A 16,543-nucleotide genomic window follows, 5' to 3' on the forward strand; every position below is an offset into this window, starting at 1 on the left:
AAGATAAATTGATAGACAATTTAGTCATCAGAGTTTGGGGAGCAATAGAAAATAATGGATTATTTGTTACTTAACATAAACAATATTGTGTTAGGAAAGCAATTGCAAAAATAAATCTTTCCATTTATTGAGCAAGCTTCCAGATAAAATGTTAACAATAATTCTATCATTGAGATCTCATGTTTTCATTTCACGATTACTTTTTAACTGTATGAGTACCAACAATAGACTGACTTTAATTTCCCAGGGATGACTACATTAATAAAAACACCATAATATCTATTACAATAAAGCATATTAACAAGTGACTTGAACAAGATAATGTAAGAATGTAGGGCCTGTATATACAAAATAAAGGAGAAAAAAGCATTATATAACTTACTGTAAGTTTCCAACTGTTTAAAGAATTAATAAAATACTAGTATCAAAAAAATATATATAAATAATAAAAAATATTATACTTTAGACATATAATTTGTCATTATATATAAGGCAGTGCAAGTGGTGCTGTGGCTTAGTTGGTTAAAGTGCCTGTCTAGTAAACAGGAGATCCTGAGTTCATATCTCAGCAGTACCTTTGTTTGATACCTTTTTATCACACCAGTATGTAGTTTTTTGTTGATGCATAACAAAATAAGATGTGTAAAACATTTATCTGCTTTCACTTTGGCACATTTGGTCACCAATGTAAAAAAGTTTAAAGATGCCATCCATGTCAGAAGACGACAAACAACAAAACTTCACCCTATTTCAACATAAGTTAATTTGTAGAAATATGCCTATGTTAAGGTAAATAGATGAATTTTTACAAAATAGCCTTCATCATATTGGGTAAACTGCAAAATTAATTTAGAGTACATTTAAAAGAGAATAAAACAGAAAGTGTTAAAATGTCTGTAAAAAAGTAAGTTTCCCAAGGTACAGTAATTTGAGAGTCAGTTTAGTCATCATAGCTAGAGAATCATTGACATTTAACCCATATTTATTTCCATAACATCCTTAAAATTGTGTTAGGAAAACACTTCTTGATGAAAAGCTAAACTTCTCTTGAAAAAGCATCAATAAAGAATGCTAACCATAATTCTGACTTTTTAAAACAGAGTTCTTAATTTTACTACATGTTTTTGTTTTCTGAATATCAAAAATTAATTGACATTTATTCCCATGTAGCATTACTTACAGAGAAATCAATAAAAGTGCTAAAAAAAATTAGAAAATTATTTTGACAAGATATTTTAAGAATGAAGGTGCTGTAAATCATGAATGAAAAGAGAGAACACAACTTTCTATTTATACTCTAAATTTCCACCGGTTTGAAAAATTGATGAAGCAATAGTTATAAGAATATCAAAAATTGTTACCAAATAGCATATCTTAGATATATCATTTTTCTTTGTGAAGCTTTAGGGCATAATGTGGTGCTGTGGCTTAGTTGGTTAAAGCGCCTGTCTAGTAAACAGGAGATCCTGAGTTCAAATCTCAGCAGCGCCTTTCATTTATTTTCATCAACTCAGAACATAGTTTGTTGATAATTCATCACAAAAAGACATGTGAATGCTTCAGCAGCCTTTACCCTTTCTCACATGTTCAGTAATATGTACCACATTTCTAGATACAGTCCAAATCAGAAAACACAAAGAAAGGCAATATTCCCCTTTTTTAATATCAGTTATTTTGTAGAAGTAAATTGATGCCAAGGTAACTAGAAAAGAATTCCAGAAATTGCCAATCATCATTTCTGAGCAATCTCCAGGAACAATATGGTGTCCAGTCAGAGGAAATGTTTAAACAAAAGTCAGTAACAATGTGAGTTTCTCAAGATAAATTGATAGACAATTTAGTCATCAGAGTTTGGGGAGCAATAGAAAATAATGGATTATTTGTTACTTAACATAAACAATATTGTGTTAGGAAAGCAATTGCAAAAATAAATCTTTCCATTTATTGAGCAAGCTTCCAGATAAAATGTTAACAATAATTCTATCATTGAGATCTCATGTTTTCATTTCACGATTACTTTTTAACTGTATGAGTACCAACAATAGACTGACTTTAATTTCCCAGGGATGACTACATTAATAAAAACACCATAATATCTATTACAATAAAGCATATTAACAAGTGACTTGAACAAGATAATGTAAGAATGTGGGGCCTGTATATACAAAATAAAGGAGAAAAAAGCATTATATAACTTACTGTAAGTTTCCAACTGTTTAAAGAATTAATAAAATACTAGTATCAAAAAAATATATATAAATAATAAAAAATATTATACTTTAGACATATAATTTGTCATTATATATAAGGCAGTGCAAGTGGTGCTGTGGCTTAGTTGGTTAAAGTGCCTGTCTAGTAAACAGGAGATCCTGAGTTCATATCTCAGCAGTACCTTTGTTTGATACCTTTTTATCACACCAGTATGTAGTTTTTTGTTGATGCATAACAAAATAAGATGTGTAAAACATTTATCTGCTTTCACTTTGGCACATTTGGTCACCAATGTAAAAAAGTTTAAAGATGCCATCCATGTCAGAAGACGACAAACAACAAAACTTCACCCTATTTCAACATAAGTTAATTTGTAGAAATATGCCTATGTTAAGGTAAATAGATGAATTTTTACAAAATAGCCTTCATCATATTGGGTAAACTGCAAAATTAATTTAGAGTACATTTAAAAGAGAATAAAACAGAAAGTGTTAAAATGTCTGTAAAAAAGTAAGTTTCCCAAGGTACAGTAATTTGAGAGTCAGTTTAGTCATCATAGCTAGAGAATCATTGACATTTAACCCATATTTATTTCCATAACATCCTTAAAATTGTGTTAGGAAAACACTTCTTGATGAAAAGCTAAACTTCTCTTGAAAAAGCATCAATAAAGAATGCTAACCATAATTCTGACTTTTTAAAACAGAGTTCTTAATTTTACTACATGTTTTTGTTTTCTGAATATCAAAAATTAATTGACATTTATTCCCATGTAGCATTACTTACAGAGAAATCAATAAAAGTGCTAAAAAAAAATTAGAAAATTACTTTGACAAGATATTTTAAGAATGAAGGTGCTGTAAATCATGAATGAAAAGAGAGAACACAACTTTCTATTTATACTCTAAATTTCCACCGGTTTGAAAAATTGATGAAGCAATAGTTATAAGAATATCAAAAATTGTTACCAAATAGCATATCTTAGATATATCATTTTTCTTTGTGAAGCTTTAGGGCATCATGTGGTGCTGTGGCTTAGTTAGTTAAAGCGCCTGTCTAGTAAACAGGAGATCCTGAGTTCAAATCTCAGCAGCGCCTTTCATTTATTTTCATCAACTCAGAACATAGTTTGTTGATAATTCATCACAAAAAGACATGTGAATGCTTCAGCAGCCTTTACCCTTTCTCACATGTTCAGTAATATGTACCACATTTCTAGATACAGTCCAAATCAGAAAACACAAAAAAAGGCAATATTCCCCTTTTTTAATATCAGTTATTTTGTAGAAGTAAATTGATGCCAAGGTAACTAGAAAAGAATTCCAGAAATTGCCAATCATCATTTCTGAGCAATCTCCAGGAACAATATGGTGTCCAGTCAGAGGAAATGTTTAAACAAAAGTCAGTAACAATATGAGTTTCTCAAGATAAATTGATAGACAATTTAGTCATCAGAGTTTGGGGAGCAATAGAAAATAATGGATTATTTGTTACTTAACATAAACAATATTGTGTTAGGAAAGCAATTGCAAAAATAAATCTTTCCATTAATTGAGCAAGCTTCCAGATAAAATGTTAACAATAATTCTATCATTGAGATCTCATGTTTTCATTTCACGATTACTTTTTAACTGTATGAGTACCAACAATAGACTGACTTTAATTTCCCAGGCATGACTACATTAATAAAAACACCATAATATCTATTACAATAAAGCATATTAACAAGTGACTTGAACAAGATAATGTAAGAATGTAGGGCCTGTATATACAAAATAAAGGAGAAAAAAGCATTATATAACTTACTGTAAGTTTCCAACTGTTTAAAGAATTAATAAAATACTAGTATCAAAAAAATATATATAAATAATAAAAAATATTATACTTTAGACATATAATTTGTCATTATATATAAGGCAGTGCAAGTGGTGCTGTGGCTTAGTTGGTTAAAGTGCCTGTCTAGTAAACAGGAGATCCTGAGTTCATATCTCAGCAGTACCTTTGTTTGATACCTTTTTATCACACCAGTATGTAGTTTTTTGTTGATGCATAACAAAATAAGATGTGTAAAACATTTATCTGCTTTCACTTTGGCACATTTGGTCACCAATGTAAAAAAGTTTAAAGATGCCATCCATGTCAGAAGACGACAAACAACAAAACTTCACCCTATTTCAACATAAGTTAATTTGTAGAAATATGCCTATGTTAAGGTAAATAGATTAATTTTTACAAAATAGCCTTCATCATATTGGGTAAACTGCAAAATTAATTTAGAGTACATTTAAAAGAGAATAAAACAGAAAGTGTTAAAATGTCTGTAAAAAAGTAAGTTTCCCAAGGTACAGTAATTTGAGAGTCAGTTTAGTCATCATAGCTAGAGAATCATTGACATTTAACCCATATTTATTTCTATAACATCCTTAAAATTGTGTTAGGAAAACACTTCTTGATGAAAAGCTAAACTTCTCTTGAAAAAGCATCAATAAAGAATGCTAACCATAATTCTGACTTTTTAAAACAGAGTTCTTAATTTTACTACATGTTTTTGTTTTCTGAATATCAAAAATTAATTGACATTTATTCCCATGTAGCATTACTTACAGAGAAATCAATAAAAGTGCTAAAAAAAATTAGAAAATTACTTTGACAAGATATTTTAAGAATGAAGGTGCTGTAAATCATGAATGAAAAGAGAGAACACAACTTTCTATTTATACTCTAAATTTCCACCGGTTTGAAAAATTGATGAAGCAATAGTTATAAGAATATCAAAAATTGTTACCAAATAGCATATCTTAGATATATCATTTTTCTTTGTGAAGCTTTAGGGCATAATGTGGTGCTGTGGCTTAGTTGGTTAAAGCGCCTGTCTAGTAAACAGGAGATCCTGAGTTCAAATCTCAGCAGCGCCTTTCATTTATTTTCATCAACTCAGAACATAGTTTGTTGATAATTCATCACAAAAAGACATGTGAATGCTTCAGCAGCCTTTACCCTTTCTCACATGTTCAGTAATATGTACCACATTTCTAGATACAGTCCAAATCAGAAAACACAAAGAAAGGCAATATTCCCCTTTTTTAATATCAGTTACTTTGTAGAAGTAAATTGATGCCAAGGTAACTAGAAAAGAATTCCAGAAATTGCCAATCATCATTTCTGAGCAATCTCCAGGAACAATATGGTGTCCAGTCAGAGGAAATGTTTAAACAAAAGTCAGTAACAATGTGAGTTTCTCAAGATAAATTGATAGACAATTTAGTCATCAGAGTTTGGGGAGCAATAGAAAATAATGGATTATTTGTTACTTAACATAAACAATATTGTGTTAGGAAAGCAATTGCAAAAATAAATCTTTCCATTTATTGAGCAAGCTTCCAGATAAAATGTTAACAATAATTCTATCATTGAGATCTCATGTTTTCATTTCACGATTACTTTTTAACTGTATGAGTACCAACAATAGACTGACTTTAATTTCCCAGGGATGACTACATTAATAAAAACACCATAATATCTATTACAATAAAGCATATTAACAAGTGACTTGAACAAGATAATGTAAGAATGTAGGGCCTGTATATACAAAATAAAGGAGAAAAAAGCATTATATAACTTACTGTAAGTTTCCAACTGTTTAAAGAATTAATAAAATACTAGTATCAAAAAAATATATATAAATAATAAAAAATATTATACTTTAGACATATAATTTGTCATTATATATAAGGCAGTGCAAGTGGTGCTGTGGCTTAGTTGGTTAAAGTGCCTGTCTAGTAAACAGGAGATCCTGAGTTCATATCTCAGCAGTACCTTTGTTTGATACCTTTTTATCACACCAGTATGTAGTTTTTTGTTGATGCATAACAAAATAAGATGTGTAAAACATTTATCTGCTTTCACTTTGGCACATTTGGTCACCAATGTAAAAAAGTTTAAAGATGCCATCCATGTCAGAAGACGACAAACAACAAAACTTCACCCTATTTCAACATAAGTTAATTTGTAGAAATATGCCTATGTTAAGGTAAATAGATGAATTTTTACAAAATAGCCTTCATCATATTGGGTAAACTGCAAAATTAATTTAGAGTACATTTAAAAGAGAATAAAACAGAAAGTGTTAAAATGTCTGTAAAAAAGTAAGTTTCCCAAGGTACAGTAATTTGAGAGTCAGTTTAGTCATCATAGCTAGAGAATCATTGACATTTAACCCATATTTATTTCCATAACATCCTTAAAATTGTGTTAGGAAAACACTTCTTGATGAAAAGCTAAACTTCTCTTGAAAAAGCATCAATAAAGAATGCTAACCATAATTCTGACTTTTTAAAACAGAGTTCTTAATTTTACTACATGTTTTTGTTTTCTGAATATCAAAAATTAATTGACATTTATTCCCATGTAGCATTACTTACAGAGAAATCAATAAAAGTGCTAAAAAAAATTAGAAAATTACTTTGACAAGATATTTTAAGAATGAAGGTGCTGTAAATCATGAATGAAAAGAGAGAACACAACTTTCTATTTATACTCTAAATTTCCACCGGTTTGAAAAATTGATGAAGCAATAGTTATAAGAATATCAAAAATTGTTACCAAATAGCATATCTTAGATATATCATTTTTCTTTGTGAAGCTTTAGGGCATCATGTGGTGCTGTGGCTTAGTTGGTTAAAGCGCCTGTCTAGTAAACAGGAGATCCTGAGTTCAAATCTCAGCAGCGCCTTTCATTTATTTTCATCAACTCAGAACATAGTTTGTTGATAATTCATCACAAAAAGACATGTGAATGCTTCAGCAGCCTTTACCCTTTCTCACATGTTCAGTAATATGTACCACATTTCTAGATACAGTCCAAATCAGAAAACACAAAAAAAGGCAATATTCCCCTTTTTTAATATCAGTTATTTTGTAGAAGTAAATTGATGCCAAGGTAACTAGAAAAGAATTCCAGAAATTGCCAATCATCATTTCTGAGCAATCTCCAGGAACAATATGGTGTCCAGTCAGAGGAAATGTTTAAACAAAAGTCAGTAACAATATGAGTTTCTCAAGATAAATTGATAGACAATTTAGTCATCAGAGTTTGGGGAGCAATAGAAAATAATGGATTATTTGTTACTTAACATAAACAATATTGTGTTAGGAAAGCAATTGCAAAAATAAATCTTTCCATTAATTGAGCAAGCTTCCAGATAAAATGTTAACAATAATTCTATCATTGAGATCTCATGTTTTCATTTCACGATTACTTTTTAACTGTATGAGTACCAACAATAGACTGACTTTAATTTCCCAGGCATGACTACATTAATAAAAACACCATAATATCTATTACAATAAAGCATATTAACAAGTGACTTGAACAAGATAATGTAAGAATGTAGGGCCTGTATATACAAAATAAAGGAGAAAAAAGCATTATATAACTTACTGTAAGTTTCCAACTGTTTAAAGAATTAATAAAATACTAGTATCAAAAAAATATATATAAATAATAAAAAATATTATACTTTAGACATATAATTTGTCATTATATATAAGGCAGTGCAAGTGGTGCTGTGGCTTAGTTGGTTAAAGTGCCTGTCTAGTAAACAGGAGATCCTGAGTTCATATCTCAGCAGTACCTTTGTTTGATACCTTTTTATCACACCAGTATGTAGTTTTTTGTTGATGCATAACAAAATAAGATGTGTAAAACATTTATCTGCTTTCACTTTGGCACATTTGGTCACCAATGTAAAAAAGTTTAAAGATGCCATCCATGTCAGAAGACGACAAACAACAAAACTTCACCCTATTTCAACATAAGTTAATTTGTAGAAATATGCCTATGTTAAGGTAAATAGATGAATTTTTACAAAATAGCCTTCATCATATTGGGTAAACTGCAAAATTAATTTAGAGTACATTTAAAAGAGAATAAAACAGAAAGTGTTAAAATGTCTGTAAAAAAGTAAGTTTCCCAAGGTACAGTAATTTGAGAGTCAGTTTAGTCATCATAGCTAGAGAATCATTGACATTTAACCCATATTTATTTCCATAACATCCTTAAAATTGTGTTAGGAAAACACTTCTTGATGAAAAGCTAAACTTCTCTTGAAAAAGCATCAATAAAGAATGCTAACCATAATTCTGACTTTTTAAAACAGAGTTCTTAATTTTACTACATGTTTTTGTTTTCTGAATATCAAAAATTAATTGACATTTATTCCCATGTAGCATTACTTACAGAGAAATCAATAAAAGTGCTAAAAAAAATTAGAAAATTATTTTGACAAGATATTTTAAGAATGAAGGTGCTGTAAATCATGAATGAAAAGAGAGAACACAACTTTCTATTTATACTCTAAATTTCCACCGGTTTGAAAAATTGATGAAGCAATAGTTATAAGAATATCAAAAATTGTTACCAAATAGCATATCTTAGATATATCATTTTTCTTTGTGAAGCTTTAGGGCATAATGTGGTGCTGTGGCTTAGTTGGTTAAAGCGCCTGTCTAGTAAACAGGAGATCCTGAGTTCAAATCTCAGCAGCGCCTTTCATTTATTTTCATCAACTCAGAACATAGTTTGTTGATAATTCATCACAAAAAGACATGTGAATGCTTCAGCAGCCTTTACCCTTTCTCACATGTTCAGTAATATGTACCACATTTCTAGATACAGTCCAAATCAGAAAACACAAAGAAAGGCAATATTCCCCTTTTTTAATATCAGTTATTTTGTAGAAGTAAATTGATGCCAAGGTAACTAGAAAAGAATTCCAGAAATTGCCAATCATCATTTCTGAGCAATCTCCAGGAACAATATGGTGTCCAGTCAGAGGAAATGTTTAAACAAAAGTCAGTAACAATGTGAGTTTCTCAAGATAAATTGATAGACAATTTAGTCATCAGAGTTTGGGGAGCAATAGAAAATAATGGATTATTTGTTACTTAACATAAACAATATTGTGTTAGGAAAGCAATTGCAAAAATAAATCTTTCCATTTATTGAGCAAGCTTCCAGATAAAATGTTAACAATAATTCTATCATTGAGATCTCATGTTTTCATTTCACGATTACTTTTTAACTGTATGAGTACCAACAATAGACTGACTTTAATTTCCCAGGGATGACTACATTAATAAAAACACCATAATATCTATTACAATAAAGCATATTAACAAGTGACTTGAACAAGATAATGTAAGAATGTAGGGCCTGTATATACAAAATAAAGGAGAAAAAAGCATTATATAACTTACTGTAAGTTTCCAACTGTTTAAAGAATTAATAAAATACTAGTATCAAAAAAATATATATAAATAATAAAAAATATTATACTTTAGACATATAATTTGTCATTATATATAAGGCAGTGCAAGTGGTGCTGTGGCTTAGTTGGTTAAAGTGCCTGTCTAGTAAACAGGAGATCCTGAGTTCATATCTCAGCAGTACCTTTGTTTGATACCTTTTTATCACACCAGTATGTAGTTTTTTGTTGATGCATAACAAAATAAGATGTGTAAAACATTTATCTGCTTTCACTTTGGCACATTTGGTCACCAATGTAAAAAAGTTTAAAGATGCCATCCATGTCAGAAGACGACAAACAACAAAACTTCACCCTATTTCAACATAAGTTAATTTGTAGAAATATGCCTATGTTAAGGTAAATAGATGAATTTTTACAAAATAGCCTTCATCATATTGGGTAAACTGCAAAATTAATTTAGAGTACATTTAAAAGAGAATAAAACAGAAAGTGTTAAAATGTCTGTAAAAAAGTAAGTTTCCCAAGGTACAGTAATTTGAGAGTCAGTTTAGTCATCATAGCTAGAGAATCATTGACATTTAACCCATATTTATTTCCATAACATCCTTAAAATTGTGTTAGGAAAACACTTCTTGATGAAAAGCTAAACTTCTCTTGAAAAAGCATCAATAAAGAATGCTAACCATAATTCTGACTTTTTAAAACAGAGTTCTTAATTTTACTACATGTTTTTGTTTTCTGAATATCAAAAATTAATTGACATTTATTCCCATGTAGCATTACTTACAGAGAAATCAATAAAAGTGCTAAAAAAAATTAGAAAATTACTTTGACAAGATATTTTAAGAATGAAGGTGCTGTAAATCATGAATGAAAAGAGAGAACACAACTTTCTATTTATACTCTAAATTTCCACCGGTTTGAAAAATTGATGAAGCAATAGTTATAAGAATATCAAAAATTGTTACCAAATAGCATATCTTAGATATATCATTTTTCTTTGTGAAGCTTTAGGGCATCATGTGGTGCTGTGGCTTAGTTGGTTAAAGCGCCTGTCTAGTAAACAGGAGATCCTGAGTTCAAATCTCAGCAGCGCCTTTCATTTATTTTCATCAACTCAGAACATAGTTTGTTGATAATTCATCACAAAAAGACATGTGAATGCTTCAGCAGCCTTTACCCTTTCTCACATGTTCAGTAATATGTACCACATTTCTAGATACAGTCCAAATCAGAAAACACAAAAAAAGGCAATATTCCCCTTTTTTAATATCAGTTATTTTGTAGAAGTAAATTGATGCCAAGGTAACTAGAAAAGAATTCCAGAAATTGCCAATCATCATTTCTGAGCAATCTCCAGGAACAATATGGTGTCCAGTCAGAGGAAATGTTTAAACAAAAGTCAGTAACAATATGAGTTTCTCAAGATAAATTGATAGACAATTTAGTCATCAGAGTTTGGGGAGCAATAGAAAATAATGGATTATTTGTTACTTAACATAAACAATATTGTGTTAGGAAAGCAATTGCAAAAATAAATCTTTCCATTAATTGAGCAAGCTTCCAGATAAAATGTTAACAATAATTCTATCATTGAGATCTCATGTTTTCATTTCACGATTACTTTTTAACTGTATGAGTACCAACAATAGACTGACTTTAATTTCCCAGGCATGACTACATTAATAAAAACACCATAATATCTATTACAATAAAGCATATTAACAAGTGACTTGAACAAGATAATGTAAGAATGTAGGGCCTGTATATACAAAATAAAGGAGAAAAAAGCATTATATAACTTACTGTAAGTTTCCAACTGTTTAAAGAATTAATAAAATACTAGTATCAAAAAAATATATATAAATAATAAAAAATATTATACTTTAGACATATAATTTGTCATTATATATAAGGCAGTGCAAGTGGTGCTGTGGCTTAGTTGGTTAAAGTGCCTGTCTAGTAAACAGGAGATCCTGAGTTCATATCTCAGCAGTACCTTTGTTTGATACCTTTTTATCACACCAGTATGTAGTTTTTTGTTGATGCATAACAAAATAAGATGTGTAAAACATTTATCTGCTTTCACTTTGGCACATTTGGTCACCAATGTAAAAAAGTTTAAAGATGCCATCCATGTCAGAAGACGACAAACAACAAAACTTCACCCTATTTCAACATAAGTTAATTTGTAGAAATATGCCTATGTTAAGGTAAATAGATGAATTTTTACAAAATAGCCTTCATCATATTGGGTAAACTGCAAAATTAATTTAGAGTACATTTAAAAGAGAATAAAACAGAAAGTGTTAAAATGTCTGTAAAAAAGTAAGTTTCCCAAGGTACAGTAATTTGAGAGTCAGTTTAGTCATCATAGCTAGAGAATCATTGACATTTAACCCATATTTATTTCCATAACATCCTTAAAATTGTGTTAGGAAAACACTTCTTGATGAAAAGCTAAACTTCTCTTGAAAAAGCATCAATAAAGAATGCTAACCATAATTCTGACTTTTTAAAACAGAGTTCTTAATTTTACTACATGTTTTTGTTTTCTGAATATCAAAAATTAATTGACATTTATTCCCATGTAGCATTACTTACAGAGAAATCAATAAAAGTGCTAAAAAAAATTAGAAAATTATTTTGACAAGATATTTTAAGAATGAAGGTGCTGTAAATCATGAATGAAAAGAGAGAACACAACTTTCTATTTATACTCTAAATTTCCACCGGTTTGAAAAATTGATGAAGCAATAGTTATAAGAATATCAAAAATTGTTACCAAATAGCATATCTTAGATATATCATTTTTCTTTGTGAAGCTTTAGGGCATAATGTGGTGCTGTGGCTTAGTTGGTTAAAGCGCCTGTCTAGTAAACAGGAGATCCTGAGTTCAAATCTCAGCAGCGCCTTTCATTTATTTTCATCAACTCAGAACATAGTTTGTTGATAATTCATCACAAAAAGACATGTGAATGCTTCAGCAGCCTTTACCCTTTCTCACATGTTCAGTAATATGTACCACATTTCTAGATACAGTCCAAATCAGAAAACACAAAGAAAGGCAATATTCCCCTTTTTTAATATCAGTTATTTTGTAGAAGTAAATTGATGCCAAGGTAACTAGAAAAGAATTCCAGAAATTGCCAATCATCATTTCTGAGCAATCTCCAGGAACAATATGGTGTCCAGTCAGAGGAAATGTTTAAACAAAAGTCAGTAACAATGTGAGTTTCTCAAGATAAATTGATAGACAATTTAGTCATCAGAGTTTGGGGAGCAATAGAAAATAATGGATTATTTGTTACTTAACATAAACAATATTGTGTTAGGAAAGCAATTGCAAAAATAAATCTTTCCATTTATTGAGCAAGCTTCCAGATAAAATGTTAACAATAATTCTATCATTGAGATCTCATGTTTTCATTTCACGATTACTTTTTAACTGTATGAGTACCAACAATAGACTGACTTTAATTTCCCAGGGATGACTACATTAATAAAAACACCATAATATCTATTACAATAAAGCATATTAACAAGTGACTTGAACAAGATAATGTAAGAATGTAGGGCCTGTATATACAAAATAAAGGAGAAAAAAGCATTATATAACTTACTGTAAGTTTCCAACTGTTTAAAGAATTAATAAAATACTAGTATCAAAAAAATATATATAAATAATAAAAAATATTATACTTTAGACATATAATTTGTCATTATATATAAGGCAGTGCAAGTGGTGCTGTGGCTTAGTTGGTTAAAGTGCCTGTCTAGTAAACAGGAGATCCTGAGTTCATATCTCAGCAGTACCTTTGTTTGATACCTTTTTATCACACCAGTATGTAGTTTTTTGTTGATGCATAACAAAATAAGATGTGTAAAACATTTATCTGCTTTCACTTTGGCACATTTGGTCACCAATGTAAAAAAGTTTAAAGATGCCATCCATGTCAGAAGACGACAAACAACAAAACTTCACCCTATTTCAACATAAGTTAATTTGTAGAAATATGCCTATGTTAAGGTAAATAGATGAATTTTTACAAAATAGCCTTCATCATATTGGGTAAACTGCAAAATTAATTTAGAGTACATTTAAAAGAGAATAAAACAGAAAGTGTTAAAATGTCTGTAAAAAAGTAAGTTTCCCAAGGTACAGTAATTTGAGAGTCAGTTTAGTCATCATAGCTAGAGAATCATTGACATTTAACCCATATTTATTTCCATAACATCCTTAAAATTGTGTTAGGAAAACACTTCTTGATGAAAAGCTAAACTTCTCTTGAAAAAGCATCAATAAAGAATGCTAACCATAATTCTGACTTTTTAAAACAGAGTTCTTAATTTTACTACATGTTTTTGTTTTCTGAATATCAAAAATTAATTGACATTTATTCCCATGTAGCATTACTTACAGAGAAATCAATAAAAGTGCTAAAAAAAATTAGAAAATTATTTTGACAAGATATTTTAAGAATGAAGGTGCTGTAAATCATGAATGAAAAGAGAGAACACAACTTTCTATTTATACTCTAAATTTCCACCGGTTTGAAAAATTGATGAAGCAATAGTTATAAGAATATCAAAAATTGTTACCAAATAGCATATCTTAGATATATCATTTTTCTTTGTGAAGGTTTAGGGCATAATGTGGTGCTGTGGCTTAGTTGGTTAAAGCGCCTGTCTAGTAAACAGGAGATCCTGAGTTCAAATCTCAGCAGCGCCTTTCATTTATTTTCATCAACTCAGAACATAGTTTGTTGATAATTCATCACAAAAAGACATGTGAATGCTTCAGCAGCCTTTACCCTTTCTCACATGTTCAGTAATATGTACCACATTTCTAGATACAGTCCAAATCAGAAAACACAAAGAAAGGCAATATTCCCCTTTTTTAATATCAGTTATTTTGTAGAAGTAAATTGATGCCAAGGTAACTAGAAAAGAATTCCAGAAATTGCCAATCATCATTTCTGAGCAATCTCCAGGAACAATATGGTGTCCAGTCAGAGGAAATGTTTAAACAAAAGTCAGTAACAATGTGAGTTTCTCAAGATAAATTGATAGACAATTTAGTCATCAGAGTTTGGGGAGCAATAGAAAATAATGGATTATTTGTTACTTAACATAAACAATATTGTGTTAGGAAAGCAATTGCAAAAATAAATCTTTCCATTTATTGAGCAAGCTTCCAGATAAAATGTTAACAATAATTCTATCATTGAGATCTCATGTTTTCATTTCACAATTACTTTTTAACTGTATGAGTACCAACAATAGACTGACTTTAATTTCCCAGGGATGACTACATTAATAAAAACACCATAATATCTATTACAATAAAGCATATTAACAAGTGACTTGAACAAGATAATGTAAGAATGTAGGGCCTATATATACAAAATAAAGGAGAAAAAAAGCATTATATAACTTACTGTAAGTTTCCAACTGTTTAAAGAATTAATAAAATACTAGTATCAAAAAAATATATATAAATAATAAAAAATATTATACTTTAGACATATAATTTGTCATTATATATAAGGCAGTGCAAGTGGTGCTGTGGCTTAGTTGGTTAAAGTGCCTGTCTAGTAAACAGGAGATCTTGAGTTCATATCTCAGCAGTACCTTTGTTTGATACCTTTTTATCACACCAGTATGTAGTTTTTTGTTGATGCATAACAAAATAAGATGTGTAAAACATTTATCTGCTTTCACTTTGGCACATTTGGTCACCAATGTAAAAAAGTTTAAAGATGCCATCCATGTCAGAAGACGACAAACAACAAAACTTCACCCTATTTCAACATAAGTTAATTTGTAGAAATATGCCTATGTTAAGGTAAATAGATGAATTTTTACAAAATAGCCTTCATCATATTGGGTAAACTGCAAAATTAATTTAGAGTACATTTAAAAGAGAATAAAACAGAAAGTGTTAAAATGTCTGTAAAAAAGTAAGTTTCCCAAGGTACAGTAATTTGAGAGTCAGTTTAGTCATCATAGCTAGAGAATCATTGACATTTAACCCATATTTATTTCCATAACATCCTTAAAATTGTGTTAGGAAAACACTTCTTGATGAAAAGCTAAACTTCTCTTGAAAAAGCATCAATAAAGAATGCTAACCATAATTCTGACTTTTTAAAACAGAGTTCTTAATTTTACTACATGTTTTTGTTTTCTGAATATCAAAAATTAATTGACATTTATTCCCATGTAGCATTACTTACAGAGAAATCAATAAAAGTGCTAAAAAAAATTAGAAAATTATTTTGACAAGATATTTTAAGAATGAAGGTGCTGTAAATCATGAATGAAAAGAGAGAACACAACTTTCTATTTATACTCTAAATTTCCACCGGTTTGAAAAATTGATGAAGCAATAGTTATAAGAATATCAAAAATTGTTACCAAATAGCATATCTTAGATATATCATTTTTCTTTGTGAAGCTTTAGGGCATAATGTGGTGCTGTGGCTTAGTTGGTTAAAGCGCCTGTCTAGTAAACAGGAGATCCTGAGTTCAAATCTCAGCAGCGCCTTTCATTTATTTTCATCAACTCAGAACATAGTTTGTTGATAATTCATCACAAAAAGACATGTGAATGCTTCAGCAGCCTTTACCCTTTCTCACATGTTCAGTAATATGTACCACATTTCTAGATACAGTCCAAATCAGAAAACACAAAGAAAGGCAATATTCCCCTTTTTTAATATCAGTTATTTTGTAGAAGTAAATTGATGCCAAGGTAACTAGAAAAGAATTCCAGAAATTGCCAATCATCATTTCTGAGCAATCTCCAGGAACAATATGGTGTCCAGTCAGAGGAAATGTTTAAACAAAAGTCAGTAACAATGTGAGTTTCTCAAGATAAATTGATAGACAATTTAGTCATCAGAGTTTGGGGAGCAATAGAAAATAATGGATTATTTGTTACTTAACATAAACAATATTGTGTTAGGAAAGCAATTGCAAAAATAAATCTTTCCATTTATTGAGCAAGCTTCCAGATAAAATGTTAACAATAATTCTATCATTGAGATCTCATGTTTTCA

At 29.7% G+C, this 16,543-nt stretch overlaps 18 non-coding genes across 18 annotated transcripts; all 18 read left to right on the plus strand.

The window, feature by feature from the left end:
* The first annotated feature begins 503 nt into the window (after positions 1-503).
* TRNAT-AGU (transfer RNA threonine (anticodon AGU)) lies at positions 504-577 on the plus strand. The gene has a single exon. It is a non-coding gene; the product is annotated as a tRNA-Thr (tRNA).
* Positions 578-1,417: 840 nt separating this feature from the next.
* Positions 1,418-1,491, plus strand: TRNAT-AGU (transfer RNA threonine (anticodon AGU)). Its single transcript has one exon. It is a non-coding gene; the product is annotated as a tRNA-Thr (tRNA).
* An 829-nt stretch (positions 1,492-2,320) lies between these two features.
* TRNAT-AGU (transfer RNA threonine (anticodon AGU)) lies at positions 2,321-2,394 on the plus strand. The gene has a single exon. It is a non-coding gene; the product is annotated as a tRNA-Thr (tRNA).
* Positions 2,395-3,235: 841 nt separating this feature from the next.
* Positions 3,236-3,309, plus strand: TRNAT-AGU (transfer RNA threonine (anticodon AGU)). The gene has a single exon. It is a non-coding gene; the product is annotated as a tRNA-Thr (tRNA).
* An 829-nt stretch (positions 3,310-4,138) lies between these two features.
* Positions 4,139-4,212, plus strand: TRNAT-AGU (transfer RNA threonine (anticodon AGU)). Its single transcript has one exon. It is a non-coding gene; the product is annotated as a tRNA-Thr (tRNA).
* An 840-nt stretch (positions 4,213-5,052) lies between these two features.
* On the plus strand, positions 5,053-5,126 carry TRNAT-AGU (transfer RNA threonine (anticodon AGU)). Its single transcript has one exon. It is a non-coding gene; the product is annotated as a tRNA-Thr (tRNA).
* An 829-nt stretch (positions 5,127-5,955) lies between these two features.
* On the plus strand, positions 5,956-6,029 carry TRNAT-AGU (transfer RNA threonine (anticodon AGU)). Its single transcript has one exon. It is a non-coding gene; the product is annotated as a tRNA-Thr (tRNA).
* An 840-nt stretch (positions 6,030-6,869) lies between these two features.
* TRNAT-AGU (transfer RNA threonine (anticodon AGU)) lies at positions 6,870-6,943 on the plus strand. Its single transcript has one exon. It is a non-coding gene; the product is annotated as a tRNA-Thr (tRNA).
* Positions 6,944-7,772: 829 nt separating this feature from the next.
* On the plus strand, positions 7,773-7,846 carry TRNAT-AGU (transfer RNA threonine (anticodon AGU)). Its single transcript has one exon. It is a non-coding gene; the product is annotated as a tRNA-Thr (tRNA).
* Positions 7,847-8,686: 840 nt separating this feature from the next.
* On the plus strand, positions 8,687-8,760 carry TRNAT-AGU (transfer RNA threonine (anticodon AGU)). Its single transcript has one exon. It is a non-coding gene; the product is annotated as a tRNA-Thr (tRNA).
* Positions 8,761-9,589: 829 nt separating this feature from the next.
* Positions 9,590-9,663, plus strand: TRNAT-AGU (transfer RNA threonine (anticodon AGU)). Its single transcript has one exon. It is a non-coding gene; the product is annotated as a tRNA-Thr (tRNA).
* An 840-nt stretch (positions 9,664-10,503) lies between these two features.
* TRNAT-AGU (transfer RNA threonine (anticodon AGU)) lies at positions 10,504-10,577 on the plus strand. Its single transcript has one exon. It is a non-coding gene; the product is annotated as a tRNA-Thr (tRNA).
* Positions 10,578-11,406: 829 nt separating this feature from the next.
* Positions 11,407-11,480, plus strand: TRNAT-AGU (transfer RNA threonine (anticodon AGU)). The gene has a single exon. It is a non-coding gene; the product is annotated as a tRNA-Thr (tRNA).
* Positions 11,481-12,320: 840 nt separating this feature from the next.
* Positions 12,321-12,394, plus strand: TRNAT-AGU (transfer RNA threonine (anticodon AGU)). Its single transcript has one exon. It is a non-coding gene; the product is annotated as a tRNA-Thr (tRNA).
* An 829-nt stretch (positions 12,395-13,223) lies between these two features.
* Positions 13,224-13,297, plus strand: TRNAT-AGU (transfer RNA threonine (anticodon AGU)). The gene has a single exon. It is a non-coding gene; the product is annotated as a tRNA-Thr (tRNA).
* Positions 13,298-14,137: 840 nt separating this feature from the next.
* TRNAT-AGU (transfer RNA threonine (anticodon AGU)) lies at positions 14,138-14,211 on the plus strand. The gene has a single exon. It is a non-coding gene; the product is annotated as a tRNA-Thr (tRNA).
* An 830-nt stretch (positions 14,212-15,041) lies between these two features.
* On the plus strand, positions 15,042-15,115 carry TRNAT-AGU (transfer RNA threonine (anticodon AGU)). The gene has a single exon. It is a non-coding gene; the product is annotated as a tRNA-Thr (tRNA).
* An 840-nt stretch (positions 15,116-15,955) lies between these two features.
* Positions 15,956-16,029, plus strand: TRNAT-AGU (transfer RNA threonine (anticodon AGU)). The gene has a single exon. It is a non-coding gene; the product is annotated as a tRNA-Thr (tRNA).
* Positions 16,030-16,543: the final 514 nt, after the last annotated feature.

This window comes from Pseudophryne corroboree, chromosome 11 (genome assembly GCF_028390025.1).
Source record: "Pseudophryne corroboree isolate aPseCor3 chromosome 11, aPseCor3.hap2, whole genome shotgun sequence".
NCBI classification, from domain to species: Eukaryota; Metazoa; Chordata; class Amphibia; order Anura; family Myobatrachidae; genus Pseudophryne; species Pseudophryne corroboree.